The 15,528-nt window shown below is 42.1% G+C and overlaps 1 long non-coding RNA gene across 1 annotated transcript; it reads left to right on the top strand.

The window, feature by feature from the left end:
- The first annotated feature begins 555 nt into the window (after positions 1-555).
- On the top strand, positions 556-12,889 carry LOC117519962. The gene is made up of 3 exons (XR_004563493.1): positions 556-566; positions 5,758-5,769; positions 12,529-12,889. It is a non-coding gene; the product is annotated as an uncharacterized LOC117519962 (long non-coding RNA).
- Positions 12,890-15,528: the final 2,639 nt, after the last annotated feature.

Below are 15,528 nucleotides of genomic sequence, written 5' to 3'. Positions count from 1 at the left end.
TGCTCCCCTCCACAGCATGTCTTTTTCCTGGTTCTCTCCCTCAGCCCCAACCAGTCCCAGCAGAAGACTGCCCCTCCCTGAGCCTGGTTCTGCTGGAGGTTTCTTCCTGTTAAAAGGGAGTTTTTCCTTCCCACTGTAGCCAAGTGCTTGCTCACAGGGGGTCGTTTTGACCGTTGGGGTTTTACATAATTATTGTATGGCCTTGCCTTACAATATAAAGCGCCTTGGGGCAACTGTTTGTTGTGATTTGGCGGTATATAAAAAAATTGATTGATTGAATTGATTGATTGATGTAAATACACAATGATATTAAAATGAACAAGAATTGTTGATGACTGATTAAAGCATTTTTACCCCTTCATGATGTGGCTGGTCTTCAGTAATCTCTGTGGGATGTGTCCCATAATTATCTGTATATAAGCAAAAATGAGACTACTTAATAATATGAAGGAAAATTTGCCTTCTGGTACCACCAGTATTAAAATAAAAAAAGTATAAAATGGATGAATTTCTTGAATTAGTGCTACTATGTATGTCTTCAATAGGACTAAGTAGTAACTAAAGTAGTTGTAAAATACTAGCCAAAGAAGTTGGTTAGTAGTTCAAGTATTAAAAAATCTGTTTGTATTAAAACAAAAAGAAATCTGAAATGTGTAGACATTTTATTTAAATTGTGTAGTTTTTTAAGAGAATATCTTATACATAAATTGTATTATTCATATAACAAACTCATGAGGAATGATAGTAAATCCTTAAAAGCAGATGAAAGAAGTCACACTACTGACTTATTTGGAAAATATAAGAATTGTATATGACATTTGCATGTGCTTTTTGTATGCATCTTCATCCTGGTGCCGCTCCGCTGTCGCGTCTTTTTCCAAAAAAAAGCATGCAAATTTACAAACCCTTGTCTTGAGCATGAATGTCATGGTAATTTTGATCATTTATTGATGTCCTTGAGCTGTTCTTTTGCCAGGGTGGAATGATTGTACAATATAAATCATTAATGACTTTAAACAAACAAGAAATGGGTACAGAAGTTTGAATTTAATTTGGACCTTCTCATATCCACACAAAATTATACATACAGTCAGGCTCAAATCCATACACAGACCCCCATTAATATTTGGTTAAATGTCCCTTAGTAAGCTGCACATCGATCAGATGCCTGTGGTAGCCACCAACAAGCTTTGGCATAATTCTGGATGGATATGTGACAGCTCATGTTGGTGGAACTGGTAGAGTTCATTTAAATTGACTGGTTTCCTGGCACAGATCCAGCCTTTAAGCATAATGTACAAATTATAAATAGAGTTGAGGTCAGAGCTTTGGGAAGGCCATTCCAGATTTCTGCATTACCCAACTCAGAACCTATTTTGATGTGTTTTCGGATCATTGTCCTGTTGGAATACCATTTATGGCCAACTTTCAACTGTCTAGCTGTTGATTTAATGTGATGTTGATCATTATTCCATCTGCTTTGTGCAATGCAGCAGTACCACTGTTAGCAAAACAGCCCCAGAGCATAATGCTACCACCACCATGGTTGAGAGCTGGTGCAGTGTTCGTAGGTTGGAAACCCTGACCTTTACTCTTCCAAACATACCTCTTGACATTGTGACCAAATAGCTCAATCTGTCTTGTCTGACCTTAAAATCTTGTCCATGTGGGCAGCTGCAATTTTCAGTCCAGCTTGAAGGTGTCCATCATGGAGCAGTGACTTCTGTCTTGATCAACTCCCTCTCAGTCCATGACTATGTAAAACTTGCTTCATGTTGGACAGCAATGCTGGTGTTCCAGCAGTTTCCAGTTCATGGAAGGCCTGAGGCTTGGTGGATATTGGGTTGTTCCAGAACATCCTAATCCTTTTTCTCTTATCTGAGGGTGACAGTTTGTGTCTTCTTTCAGACCTTGGCAAAGTGGCAACACATCTGACTAACTTGTATTCTGTAAAATTGTTTGAACTGATGGTCTTGGATTCTCTAGTTGTTTATAAATGACTTCAAGAAACCTTCCCAACTTCTTCAAAATCTACAATTTTCTTTCTTAGCCCTCCCTGAGTTCTTTGCACTTTCCCATTGTTCTGATTATTGATCAGTTCAGTGTGTGCTGTCAAACTCATCCTTTTTTATGTTGGCAAAGAGAAACTATCAGCTGTTTTTCATCATGATTACTAACAAGGAGTTAATAGGCTTTAACCAGGTCACATTAAAAGACATCGTCCAACCTTCAGCACCACTTATTAAAAGATTTAAGTGAATGCTTGTATATATTTGAGCCTGAATGTATAATTTTGACCCGTGTGAATGACAAAAAATCCAAAGGGCATTCAGACTTGTGCAACCAGTTCTTGTTTTTTTAAGTCATTAGGGCCTCTTCACACATAACATGATTGAGGCTGAATGGCGCACGAAGCAGGATTCAAATGCCACTCGTGAAAAATCGGAGCCGCCTTGAATGCCTCGTACAGCAGTCGTCACATCCATTCGGGCACAGCACATGTATTCTACATCCGCATGTTGCTCGTGCAAGAAACCAATTCGAACAGCGGATAAGATGAGGATGCATTGCCATCTGATTGTGCTCGCAAAATTCGCACGACATGTTGAACACAGTTCAGACAAATCGTGGTGCAAGCGAGGGGCTTTTCAAAATCATTGGCCATGTCGAACCCTGGCTGAATGTCGCAGTTGAGGCAGCCTTTGCACCATTGGCCAAATGACGGCGAATGTTGTGTGAGTGCCTATTTAACCCACTCTTGTCCGGAGTCGACCGGAGTCCAGAAAAGGTGGGGCCCTTCGTGCAGCCAACACAAAAGTAGTGAGCAGGCAGCCCACTTTCGAACTGGCTGTGAGAACTGAAGAAGTGCCCTGCTAGTGTGCTGTTTCCCCTCGAGCAACACAAATGGTGTGCGAGTGTGCTTCCCCCCCCCCCCCCCCCCCCCCCAAACACACACACACACACACCGTGATCCAACATTGTTGAGGTGCGGCTGAAGTGTCGAAGGCTCGAACAGTGGCAGGAGTGCGATCACTGTCCAGCACAGCGCACATCTGGATGGCTCTCATGTCCATGACGGAACAGCCAACCACTGTGTCATCACAGCTCACAGCTGGAGAACACATATCATGCCATGGACAACATTACCTCTCAACACAACACCGCAATGCACATGTGTGGGCAGGCTGATGACATACTGATAATTAAAAACAAACAAGATCAACTTTGGATCGCCCCCAGCCATGTCTCAGTGTGCACAGCACTGACTATGCAGCCAGGCTGGGCCATCTGAAATAATCTATGAGATATGTGGAATCAGCCGGCCGGTGAGGCTAATGTCACATCCACCATGTAAGTTAAGTGTAAGCGGTGAGTGAGTCACTAGCCAGCAATTACCAGACATGGTCCCTTGTCTGGAGCAGTGAACAGCAGCTTCAGTCTGCACAGTACCAAAAAGGACAAATAAAGAATATAAATAAAGAGGGAAAAGAACACTGTGTGGTGGAAGGTAAGCAGGTGGGCATGTCAGGAGGATGTTAGATAATATCTGTGCTAATGCTTTGTTTTATGTTAGCTATTAAGTATTTGTGTTATTTATTTGTTTGGAAGTTCTGAGAAATATGTTAAGTTTTACTCTATCATCTGTCCAAGTTTCAGATACAGGGAGAGCTCCCCCTGTTGGTGAGAGCCAGTAACATTAGAAATGTGAGACTAAACCACACCTATGTTAACACTCTCAAGGTATAAAAAGTGTTGTATGACTCATTTTAGGGGCCTTTCACAAGATGGACACTGTCTGTGAGGGTCCCAGGCCTGGTTTCTAACGTGACCTTGAATAAACTCAAAATGAGGAATACAATGGTTTGTTTTTTGGTAAGGGGCAGAATATCACATAAAAAGAACCAGGTAGAAATAGCAAGGAGCATTGTGGTCCTCTGTCCCGTCTCAGCTCTGTTCCTTTTTTCTGTGATTATTTATTTTACTTTATTTTATTTTTACCCTATTTATTCATTTTCATATAATTTATTTTTGTGTTATTTATGTATTTAATCATTGTTTTATTTTAGTTATGTATTTGTTATGTAAATATGTATTTATTTATTGTATGATTTTATTTATTTTGTTCCCTCTCTCTTTTCTCTTTGTTTTAATTTAACGTCATGTTCACTCTGTCAGTTCCAGTCGAGTGTGAGTTGCTGGCCGGCGGTCAGCTGACATGCCCCCTTGTCCAGAACGTGAAAGGCAAAGCAATCGCACATGAATGAGTTCACACCTTTCCCCTTATTGCATGTATATATTTATTTATTTTCCACTCGTGTCATGTGCACTATAACTAGGTGGTGGACGTGACATTAACCTGGCTGGCTGGCTGCTCACACTGACAATTTCAGATGGCCCATGGACAGTGCCATGCATTTGAGATGTGGCTGGGGGCAATCCAACGGTGCTCTTGTTTGTTTTTTTTGTTTGTTTGTTTTTTTTTACCATGTCAGGAGAGCATGCCAACACATGTGCATCACAGTGGCATGTTGAGAGGTGATGTTCTTCATGGCACGATATGTGTTCTCCAGCTGTGAGTTGCTCTGGACAGGTGGGCATGTTGCCAGCGAGCTGCTGCAACAGACCGCTATGTCATCACTAGTTGTGACAGGCCCTTAAGAATGCCACGATTTCTATACAGCATAATCTTCCCTGTCATGTGCCCAAGTACTTCACTGCTTGGCTCGTCAGCAAAGGCTTCAAATATTACAGAATTATCACATCAGCCCCTTTCTCAGTTGACTTAAACATTAAGAACTTCTAAGGCCTTCTTAAATGTGAGATTTGGAGGGAGGGACAACAATACACCTCTTCGAACAGCATTTGTGAGGCTGTGGATGCTGCATAAAAAGCTGATCATCAACAGATCAAGAAACTGTCAGACTCCATGGATGGAAGGCTTGTATCAGTTATTGAAAAGACGGGTGGCTGAATAATTTTAAATAATTTAATATTTTTTAAAATGTGAAAAGTGACTGAGTTTTTTAATAGTAGCCAAGTGGCCTGTGTGTGTGTGTGTGTATGCATGCTACGTGCCTGAGTATGGCTTTGATTAGGGAGAAACTGGAGTGATACCAGTTAGATCTGGTGGGCCTCGCCTCCACACACAGGCTCGGTTCCGGAACCACTCTCCTTGACAGGGGTCGGACCTTATTCTTCTCTGGAGTTGCCCAGGGTGTGAGGCGCCGGGCGGGTGTGGGGACACTCACGAGTCCCCGGCTAAGCGCCGCTACATTGGAGTTTATCCCAGTAGATGAGAGGGTCGCCTCTCAGCCCCTTCAAGCTGGGGGGGACTCTGACTGTTGTTTTTGGGTACGCACCGAACAGCAGTTTGGAGTATTCAGCCTTCTTGGAGTCCCTGAATTGAGTCATGTATGGGGCTCCGGTGGGGGATTCCAATGTTCTGCTGGGGGACTTAAACGCACACGTGGACAATGACAGAGACACCTGGAGAGGCGTGATTGGGTGGAACGGCCTCCCTGATCTAAACACAAATGGTCGTTTGTTATTGGACTTCTGTGCTAGTCATGGACTGTCCATAACGAACACCATGTTCAAACATAAGGATGCTCATAAGTGGACATGGTACCAGAGCACCCTAGGCCGAAGATTGATTATCTATTTTGTGATTGTATCATCTGAGCTGAGGCTACATGTTCTGGATACTCAGGTGAAGTGAGGGACACAGCTGTCAACTGATCACCATCTGGGGGTGAGTTGGATCAGAGGGTGGGAGAGGACTTTGGACAGAGCTCGTGGACACCGGTAGTCTGGGAAGCTGTCCGACTGAAGAAGGAGACCTTCTGTGATATTTATCTTGGAGGATTCTGGAGGCAGTTGCAAGGTACCAACAGGCCTGAAGGGCAGCAGCCTCTGCTGTGAGGGAGGCAAAGCAGTGGGTGTGGGAGGAGTTCAGAGCAACCATGGAGAAGGACATTCAGTTGGCACCAAGGTACTCCTTGCGGACCGTGAGGCACCTGGAGAGGGGAAAATGGGTAACCATCCAAGATGTCTACAGTAAAGATGGGACTCTGTTGACCTCAATTGAAGATGTAATCCAAAGTGTTCCTGGAAGGAATACTTTGAGGAACTCCTGCATCAGACCAGAGTACCCTCTATAGTAGGGGCAGAGCTGGAATCTGATGTAGGATTTTCATCAATTTCCCTGGTGGAATTCACTGAGTTAGTCAAACAACTCTGCAAATGCAAGGCCCAGGGGTTGATGAGATCCGTCCAGAAATGCTAAAGGCTCTGGATGTAGAGGGACTGTCTTGGATGAGATTTCTCTTCAACATTGCATTGAGGTCTGGGACAATGCCTAAGGAGTGGCAAACTGGGGTGGTGGTCCCCATGTTTAAAAAAAAATTTGATCAGTTGTCCTCAGTTATAATCCAAAGTTCCATTTGTCATAGGATCCTGATCCGGAGTGGTAAGTGTTGAGATGGACATGGGAAATAAAGGAAAGAGAGTCCGCTTCAATTAGTTAATGTGTGTGCGCGAGAGTAGAAGCCAGATGACGTAAACAGACTTTCAAAAAATACAAAAGAGCAACTATGAGTTATCAACAAAGTATTCATTCTAGAAAGTTTTGGCTTTTTCTGCAGTGTCAAATTTATATTCCATGCCTTCATGTGAAAACATGAGGATGGCAGGGAAGCATAGCGTAAACTTTACCCTGTTCTTGTAAAGTTTAGACTTTGCAATGTTGAAGGTAGCACACTTCTTGGTAAGCTCAGTACTCAGATCCTGGAAGATGAAGATCATTTTACCTTGGTAATGGAGCGGGCCTCGTTTCTTTGCCAGTGCAAGTACTTGCTCCTTCTGCCTGAGGTGTAAAAAGTGAATAATCATGGCTCGGGGTTGCTCTTCTTCACGGGGTTTAGGTCTCAAAGACCGATGTGCTCTCTCGAGCTCCGGGGGCGATGTAAGCGATTCATCTTGTCGCGTATCCACCAAAAATTTCCCCATAAACTGCACAGCTGAGTGACCCTCCGTATCTTCTGGCAAACCAATGATTCTCAGGTATTTGCGCATGGAGTGGTTTTCTAGGTCCTCCAACTTTGCTTTCAGGTGTCTGTTTTCAGCCTCCAGGTGCTCGATCTGACCTTCCAGGCTTGTCAATATGTTGCTGTAGTCCGAAAGCACCGCTTCATGCAATGCGATGCGTGGGCCAAAGTCTTCCACAGTTACATGAATGGCATTTAAAGTTGACTGAATAGGTGACAGAGATGCCTGAATTTCAGATGAAATTGCCGCTCTGTTCCTCTCAAGCTCTGCTTTCAGATCGGCGATTGTTAGCGCTGGGTTAGCATTGGGGCTAGCCGGAGCTGCAGCTAGTTTAGCCTCCTGATCGGTTTCTCCTCCTTTTCCCTTCTGGGACTTATTTTTGGCCAACATCATCTCTAGGTGTGTAGGTAATGTCAAATACAGCGACGCATGAAAATTCCTCTTGGTAGTGTGTATTGAAAGTGGACAAAAAGATTGCCCGGGAGCTGACCCGTGGACAACCACTCTACTCAGTCACCATACCTCTTCAGGGAAGACTGACTCTGGCCAGCAGCCCGTGCATAATTTGAGTTTGAGCTTGCCCCAAGTGAAGTTCAAATACCTCGGGGTCTTGTTCACAAGTGAGGGGATAATGGAGCATGAGATTGGCCAGAGAATTGGTGCAGCAGGGGCGGTATTGCAGTCGCTCTACCGTACTGTTGTGACGAAAAGAGAGCTTAGCCAAAAGGTGAAGCCTTCGATCTACTGGTCAATCTCAGCTCCTACTCTCACCTATGGTCATGAGGTTTGGGTCATGACCAAAAAAACTAGATGGCGGGTACAAGCGCCTGAAATGGGCATCCTTAGGAGGGCAGCTGGTGTCTCCCATAGAGATAGGGTAAGAAGCTCGGTCAGGAGCAGAGCCACTTTGAAAAGCAGTGGTGGGCACCCTTCTGCTAATCTGCTAATTATCAAAGCTAATTTTTTCATTATTGGATTAGCTTTTCAGATAACTTTGGAAACCATTTGTGGACTAATTATCTTTTGATAAATTTTGGTCTGATAAATTTTAGACAGCTAACATATTTTTGCAGGTGTAGTGAACAAATCTTAACAGGTTTAAACATTTACGAAATCTGAAATCAAAGATTTGAGTACCTATCTGTTAAATGTTTTGTCATAGATGTACAGTTCTATCCTCTGTAAACAGAGGAACTGGTCACAAAAAGATCATTTCTTTTGACCCGATATTGATGCGTTGGCAATATCACCCAAATCATCCAGAGGCATAGAGTTTTAACTTATGGTTAAAATTTTAACAAACTAATTTCAGACAAGTTATTTAAATTGATGTCATGCCTGAGGTTTTATAAAGTGAAAATATCAGATATATGTTTTAGTTTTAAAGTAATGCACTAATTTTTAAAAGTTTTAGTGTGGACATGCTGTTTCCAGGTGCATTATGGGTAATCTCAGTACATTCACAACAAAGGAAATGCATTTGAGACACTCTGATCAGGCTCCACATGGACAACAGCATTAAATCCTTTGTACGAGGTCTGTCAATAAAGTAACAGTCCTTTTTATTTTTTTCAAAAACTATATGGATTTCATTCATATATTTTTATGTCAGACATGCTTGAACCCTCGTGCGCATGCGTGAGTTTTTCCACGCCTGTCGGTGACGCCATTCGCCTGTGAGCACACCTTGGGAAGGAGTGGTCCCGCCCCCTCGTCGGATTTTCATTGTCTGGAAATGGTGGAATGAAAAGGACTTTTTTACCATCAGAATTTTTTCAGAAGCTGTTAGAGACTGGCACCTGGAAACCATTCGAAAAATTTATCTGGCTTTCGGTGAAAATTTTATGGGCTTCACAGAGAATAAGGTCTGTTACTACAGCTTTAAGGACCCCTTTAAGGACCCCTTTAAGGACCCCTTTAAGGACGCTCGGCACGCCGCGCTCCGAGCTGCGATGACGAGGCACAAACCACCGGACCATTTCTAAACAGATGGCTCTATGGATACGAGACCGTCGTGTGCTCTTTCTCTGGTTATCACAAGAGCTGGACATCAGCCATTTTCCGGCAGATTTCACTTTTAACAAGAGATTTTGTCATGGAAAGCCGCGCGGAGGCTTCGCGCGTAAAGACCGATTCGCTTTGGAAGCGAGACAAAGGAACACCTCCATTTCGGCATGTCAGAGGACAAGTTTAGACATGTCTATCTCGGCTTTCGATGCTTACCAGTCCAGTAAGTATCAGTGAAATTGTGGAGAGCCCAGGGCTTCCACTAGGCCAGGTCACATTTCCTCTGCCTCGTTCTGTCATGGTGTCAATATGCTGACAAATGATGTAAAAATAATATACTTACGTATTCAAGAATGAATTAATTTTAATGCAGAGATCAGTTAAAAGGTTAATAATGAAAGGTTCCTGACAAAGATGAAACTCGGTGGTATGTTCAGCTTCTCCATACTTAGAATGGACTCACATTACACATGCATGAGTTTCTATATTGTTGTTCCCTTGCAGAGCAAATTACAGTAACATGGTATCAACTTCCAACAGATTGACTTCCAAATGATAAGAGGTTGAGTAATGATAACATTAAAAATGATTCCAGTTGTTAAGCCTGTTATAATGCTGTACTGGTGAACAATCAAAAACAACTAATGGTAGAAATGCTCCTATCAGGAAAAAGAAACATGAACAAAGTTATATCTTAAAATGGTTTATTGGAATCAGCACGTCTTGATGTCTGTTACTTAAACAGAAGTTCATCCTCATCCTTATTGTTATTACCACTCTTTTGCAGCTGACTCCATTGTCTGGTTTCTGTGTTGTTCACACACTTTACACAGGCACATAGACTACCCAGACTGCTGTATTGAACCTTCAGAGCACCCACAAGTACAACTGCGATTTCCAACTTCCAGATTCTTCAGCTGGGGACAAAGCTCTGACAGGCAGTCCATCCTGGGCTTGTTGAACAGCAGTCAGACAGTACAGTTGTTGGCTGTTCATTATTACTGGTGCTGCTTCACATACAGTAGTTTTCAGAATAATAGTAGTGCTATGTGACTAAAAAGATTAATCAAGGTTTTGAGTATATTTCTTATTGTTACATGGGAAACAAGGTACCAGTAGATTCAGTAGATTCTCACAAATCCAACAAGACCAAGCATTCATGATATGCACACTCTTAAGGCTATGAAATTGAGCTATTAGTAAAAAAAAAGTAGAAAAGGGGGTGTTCACAATAATAGTAGCATCTTCTGTTGACGCTACAAACTCAAAACTATTATGTTCAAACTGCTTTTTTAGCAATCCTGTGAATCACTAAACTACTATTTAGTTGTTTAACCACAGTTTCTCATGATTTCTTCACATCTGCGAGGCATTAATTTTGTTGGTTTGGAACCAAGATTTTGCTCATTTACTAGTGTGCATGGGGTCATTGTCTTGTTGAAACACCCATTTCAACGGCATGTCCTCTTCAGCATAAGGCAACATGACCTCTTCAAGTATTTTGACATATCCAAACTGATCCATGATACCTGGTATGCGATATATAGGCCCAACACGATAGTAGGAGAAACATGAACATGTCATGATGCTTGCACCACCATGCTTCACTGTCTTCACTGTGAACTGTGGCTTGAATTCAGAGTTTAGGGGTCGTCTCACAAACTGTCTGTGGCCCTTGGACCCAAAAAGAACAATTTTACTCTCATCAGTCCACAAACTATTACTCCATTTCTCTTTAGGCCAGTTCATGTGTTTTTTGGCAAATTGGAACCTCTTCTGCACATATCTTTTATTTAACAGAGGGACTTTGCGGGGGATTCTTGCAAATAAATTAGCTTCACACAGGCGTCTTCTAATGGTCACACTTACAGGTAAATCAAATCAAAATCAAATTAATTTTATTTATATAGTGGCAAATCACAACAGTTGCCCCAAGGCACTTTATATTGCAAGGCAAAAGCCATACAATAATTACAGAAAAACCCCAACGGTCAAAACGACCCCCTATGAGCAAGCACTTGGCGACAGTGGGAAGGAAAAACTCCCTTTTAACAGGAAGAAACCTCCAGCAGAACCAGGCTCAGGGAGGGGCAGTCTTCTGCTGGGAATGGTTGGGGCTGAGGGGAGAGAATCAGGAAAAAGACATGCTGTGGAAGACAGCAGACATCAATCACTAATGATTAAATGCAGAGTGGTGCATACAGAGCAAAAAGAGAAAGAAACACTCAGTGCATCATGGGAACCCCCCAGCAGTCTAAGTCTATAGCAGCATAACTAAGGGATGGTTCAGGGTCACCTGATCCAGCCCTAACTATAAGCTTTAGCAAAAAGGAAAGTTTTAAGCCTAATCTTAAAAGTAGAGAGGGTGTCTGTCTCCCTAATCCGAATTGGAAGCTGGTTCCACAGGAGAGGAGCCTGAAAGCTGAAGGCTCTGCCTCCCATTCTACTCTTAAAAACCCTAGGAACTACAAGTAAGCCTGCAGTCTGAGAGCGAAGCGCTCTATTGGGGTGATATGGTACTAAGAGGTCCCTAAGATAAGATGGGACCTGAGTATTCAAAACCTTATAAGTAAGAAGAAGAATTTTAAATTCTATTCTAGAATTAACAGGAAGCCAATGAAGAGAGGTCAGTATGGGTGAGATATGCTCTCTCCTTCTAGTCCCCGTCAGTACTCTAGCTGCAGCATTTTGAATTAACTGAAGGCTTTTCAGGGAACTTTTAGGACAACCTGATAATAATGAATTACAATAGTCCAGCCTAGAGGAAATAAATGCATGAATTAGTTTTTCAGCATCACTCTGAGACAAGACCTTTCTAATTTTAGAGATATTGCACAAATGTAAAAAAGCAGTCCTACATATTTGCTTGAAGGACATATCCCAATCAAAAATGACTCCAAGATTTCTCACAGTATTACTAGAGGTCAGGGTAATGCCATCCAGAGTAAGGATCTGGTTAGACACCATGTTTCTAAGATTTGTGGGGCCAAGTACAATAACTTCAGTTTTATCTGAATTTAAAAGCAGGAAATTAGAGGTCATCCATGTCTTTATGTCTGTAAGACATTCCTGCAGTTTAACTAATTGGTGTGTGTCCTCTGGCTTCATGGATAGATAAAGCTGGGTATCATCTGCGTAACAATGAAAATTTAAGCAGTGCTTTCTAATAATACTGCCTAAGGGAAGCATGTATAAAGTGAATAAAATTGGTCCTAGCACAGAACCTTATGGAACTCCATAATTAACCTTAGTCTGTGAAGAAGACTCCCCATTTACATGAACAAATTGTAATCTATTAGATAAATATGATTCAAACCACCGCAGCGCAGTGCCTTTAATACCTATGGCATGCTCTAATCTCTGTAATAAAATTTTATGGTCAACAGTATCAAAAGCAGCACTGAGGTCAGCAGCAGCTGACCTCAGTGGGAATCTCGTTCATCCATTCATGCGCTACACTAATTAGATGACAAGGCATTTGGCTACCTTAAGAGAGTCATAGTTACTCCCGCCATTTACCCGCGCTTCATTGAATTTCTTCACTTTGACATTCAGGGCACTGGGCAGAAATCACATCGCGTCACCACCCGCCGTGGGCCTTCACGATGCTTTGTTTTAATTAAACAGTCAGATTCCCCTGGTCCACACCAATTCTAAGTCAGCTGCTAGGCACCAGCCGAGGCGACCCGCCACCGCAGAGGGCGTCGGGGGAGGTCCTGGCAGGCACCGTAGCTGGGGAGATCCGCAAGAAGGGCCCGGTGTGCGTGCAGAGTCGCCGCTGCCGGCCGCCGTACCCATCCCCCAGACTGTCTTTGATCATCCTGGAGCTGATCAGTGGGTGAGCCTTTGCCATTCTGGTTATTCTTCTATCCATTTTGATGGTTGTTTTCCATTTTCTTCCATACGTCTCTGGTTTTTTTGTCCATTTTAAAGCACTGGAGATCATTGTAGATGAACAGCTTATAATTTTTTGCACCTGCGTATACGTTTTCCCCTCTCCAATCAACTTTTTAATCAAACTACGCTGTTCTTCTGAAAAAATGTCTTGAACGTCCCATTTTCCTCAGGCTTTCAAAGAGAAAAGCATGTTCAACAGGTGCTGGCTTCATCCTTAAATAGGGGACACCTGATTCACACCTGTTTGTTCCACAAAATTAATGAACTCGCAGGGGTGGTGGTCAAGTGGTTAATGCGCTTGGTTTCAGTGCAGAAGGTTCCAGGTTCAAATCCCACCCCTGCCACATTTCTCCATGTAATGTGGAGTTGCGTCAGGAAGGGCATCCGGCGTAAAACCTATGCCAACTCAACATGCAGATCCACCTCAGATTTGCTGTGGCAACCCCAAGTGCAAACAAGGGAGCGGCCGAAGGGACTTACTTTACTGACTGAATGCCACACTACTATTATTGTGAACACCCCCTTTTCTACTTTGTTTTTACTAATAGCCCAGTTTCATAGCCTTAAGAGTGTGCATATCATGAATGCTTGGTCTTGTTGGATTTGTGAGAATCTGCTGAATCTACTGGTACCTTGTTTCCCATGTAACAATAAGAAATATACTCAAAACCTGGATTAATCTTTTTAGTCACTCAGCACTACTATTATTCTGAACACTACTGTATGGTCCTCAGTTCATCTACTTCTGCAAAGTGGTTTGATGGTTTGGTGGAGTGCCATTTGCCTCTGATGAGGGTGCATATGATTGGCTAGGTTCCCTTTTGAAATGCTCTAAAAGCACTCCAGCTCAGAGCATGTCTGCACAGACAAGCTGACTTTGATTTGGCTTGGTTGGTTGGATGATAGAACACAAGCTGTTGGTCATCTTGCTGCAGCTTTAGTCGGAGCTTGTCTGCCCTGTTAAAAACACAAAACAGATTCATGAGTTGAAACAGTTCATTGATGATCAAAGCATGTATTTTTATCCATGATTTTCACCTGACAGCATGATTAAGAAAAATAAATCAATATTGTTCATTCAAGATTCAAAGTTTGTGTCAGTTTCATATTGACAAAAGAAAAGAAGCAGCAAAACAAAACACAAATTATCTCTATCTTCCTGAAGTGTGTGGGAGGAGTTCCTCCTCTTTGAAGACATTTCATGTAGAGATCATATATTTTATCCATCCGATCCGCACTTTCTCCAAGGACAAATAAGCCTCGGCAGAGAGGTGACTGAAATGAAGTGAGGACCAGTTAGTCTTCATGTACATAAAGAAAAAAATTCTTAAATGGACTCCTTATCCTGCACCAAAACCCACTGAATTAAAGTTTACCCTCATTATGTGATCAACCACTAAAGAGGATCAGCCAGCATAATACTCTCCGTAGGCTGGCAGAGCATGGCCAGGGTAATTGGCAGGCTAAAACTGATAAAGGATTATTCACAGCATATTTTTTGCAGGAATTACCATCCTGGGAGCCCAGAAAACACTGACTGTTACAGTTGTCATCCTACAACTATATCAAGCCTCTGAAGATACAAAATTCCTATTTTTGGGTAGATTGTGAATAGCTGTCACTATTATTCCACTACCATCATAGAAATTACCTCTCAGGAGTGGCATATCATTCTTTCTTTGGATTCTTTCACTGCAGTAACATAGAGCAACACCCCTTTCCCCTGTTGAACTTCATAATGCCTCCACTGTTCTTAGTATAACTGCATCAAGTAATTTTCCTGAATAGGTAGATCATGTCAGTATATATATATATATATATATATATATATATATATATATATATATATATATATATATATATATATATATATATATATATATATATATATATATATATATAATGGATGAACGAGATATATTTTGCCTGAGGAAAATGGGATGTTCAAGACATTGTTCAGAAGTACAGCGTAGTTTGATTAAAAAGTTGATTGGATAGGGGAAAACTTATACGCAGGTGCAAAAAATTATAGGCTGTTCATCTACAATGATCTCCAATGCTTTAAAATGGACCAAAAAAAGCAGGGACACGTGAAAGAAAATGGAAAACAACCATCAAAACGGATAGAAGAATAACCAGAATGGCAAAGGCTCACCCATTGATTAGCTCCAGGATGATCAAAGACAGTCTGGAGTTACCTGTAAGTGCTGTGACAGTTAGAAGACATCTGTGTGAAGCTAATTTATTTGCAAGAATCCCCCGCAAAGTCCCTCTGTTAAATAAAAGACATGTGCAGAAGAGGTTACAATTTGCCAAAGAACACATCAACTGGCCTAAAGAGAAATGGAGGAATTTCTGTGGACTGATGAGAGCAAAATTGTTCTTTTTGGGTCCGAGGGCCGCAGACAGTTTGTGAGAAGACCCCCAAACTCTGAATTCAAGCCACAATTCACAGTGAAGACAGTGAAGCATGGTGGTGCAAGCATCATGATATGTTCATGTTTCTCCTACTATGGTGTTGGGCCTATATATCGCATACCAGGTATCATGGATGCTGAAGAGGACATGCCCTTGAAA

This window comes from Thalassophryne amazonica, chromosome 1 (genome assembly GCF_902500255.1).
Source record: "Thalassophryne amazonica chromosome 1, fThaAma1.1, whole genome shotgun sequence".
Lineage (NCBI taxonomy): Eukaryota > Metazoa > Chordata > Actinopteri > Batrachoidiformes > Batrachoididae > Thalassophryne > Thalassophryne amazonica.
Note: the sequence above shows the minus strand (reverse complement) of the source record. Positions and strands in the feature narration are given on the sequence as shown.